Raw genomic sequence first — 1,922 nt, 5'->3', positions numbered from 1 at the left:
CGGACCAGGTGACAAAGTATGCTTAACTGGTCTAGTTCAGTTCCCTGGGCTGGTGAACCCTAGGCCTCTTTTTATCACAGTAGTTGAATTAGCTGTTGCCCTGTATGTTGTGGATGCCCTGTCGGTCACCCCATATGATCTATCCCCACTGTCCAGTTCCCCTTTGGTGAACCCAGTGTCTTCCCCTCGACAGAGCTGGTCTGTCATCGGTCTCTGTGGGATAGGTAGTCTCCCCCCTCCTGGAGCCCACTGCAGAGATCTCCCTAGGTTAGTACTTCCCCGCTGGAGAGTCCCTAGGTGTATTTCCACACGTTACCTCCCTCCGGGCAGGGTGTGGTTCCATAGCATCCCTCTTCTGGTGAGGAGGAGTATGCATCCCAATGTACAACAACCAGGTGTATAGCGGCTGCTGTTCTTAGAGTACGCCTTCTTAAGAATCAGAAGAGGCCACAGCCGCAGTGACCTCTCACTAGGTGGGTAGCGCTCCTTCTGAGAAGTTGAGACCTGAGGTCATTTACCCTGGGCATTGGAAGGTTACAAGTTGGCATCGCTGCTCTGGTAGTTGACACGCTCACGCTTGTCCCCACGAGCTACGTTCCCTCGTAACACGGTACAGTGGTTGTGGCGTGTAGTATAGGGACCCCCATATGTCGTTATACGACACACGTCGTAGTGAACGACAGAAAGGGAACGTCTCAGTTACGTATGGTAACCCTTGTTCCCTGATGGAGGGAACGGAGATGTGTGTCCCTCCGGCCACAACACTGTACTGACCGCTTACGTGCCGAGACGCTACCTCGGCTCCACAGAACAATGCTGAAGTGTGATCTGCATGCACCAGCCTTATATACCCACATGAGTGAGTGTGGCTTCGCATGCAAATTTTACATCCAATTCCACTTGCATTTCATTGGCCTTTTCTGATATTCTCAGAGATGATTGGGCTCCCAAGAATGATCCCCCATATGTCGTTATACGACACACGTCTCCATTCCCTCCATCAGGGAACGAGGGTTACCATACGTAACCAAGACGTTCTGTTGTCATTTACTCACTCTGTTGTTGTTTAAAAAAAAAAAAGAAAGAAAAAGAAAAAAGATTTAGAAGAACATTTCTACTGTTTTTGTCTGTACAATGAAAACAACATTGGATGCCATTGACTTTGTAGTATTGACAAAAAACACTGAGACAATGTTGTACTATTTAGGGTTTTTTATATATATATATATATTTACATTTTAATTGTTCTTTTCTTTCTCACTTAGATGATGGAACAAAAAGTAGGCTGGCCACAGCATCTGAATGGAAACATCTATTAAAGTGCCTCTGCAGTATAAGACACTTGGGATGGTGGAAGGAGCAGAAGAACAGCGATCAGGCAGAGTTCTACTGTTGCCCCTTAGGGAACTGATTTATAATCTACTTAACGTTCTGATTTAGTTATAATTGATCATTGCTCTGTCCGATAAAATTATTTAATACATTCCACTGTTCAGTAGTTTGGGTCAGTATTTTATTATTATCATTTTTTTAAATCTAAAAATAAATTTTACATTTTAAATGTTTAAGAAAATATTTTTATTCAGCAAGGATGCATTAAATTGATAAAAATATTAACATTGTTGCAAAAAATCCTATTTCAAATAAATGCTGCTCTTTTAAAAGGATTATTCAAAGGATCCTGAAAAAATATCATGGTTTCCTAAAAAATATAAAGCAGCACAACAGTTTTCAAGACTGCTGATGATACGAAATGTAGTTTTGTTAAGCATAAGAGAGCTCTTTCAAAAACACTGACAAATCTTACTGACCCTAAACTTTTAAACAGTAGTGTTTTCTGCCCTTTTTTTTTTTACGTGGCTGTGAATAAATGAAAGTATTCTAAATTTATGACTTAATTTATTACTTCTACTTTCAGTGTG

The sequence above is a fragment of the Labeo rohita genome, unplaced genomic scaffold (genome assembly GCF_022985175.1).
Source record: "Labeo rohita strain BAU-BD-2019 unplaced genomic scaffold, IGBB_LRoh.1.0 scaffold_49, whole genome shotgun sequence".
Lineage (NCBI taxonomy): Eukaryota > Metazoa > Chordata > Actinopteri > Cypriniformes > Cyprinidae > Labeo > Labeo rohita.
Note: the sequence above shows the minus strand (reverse complement) of the source record.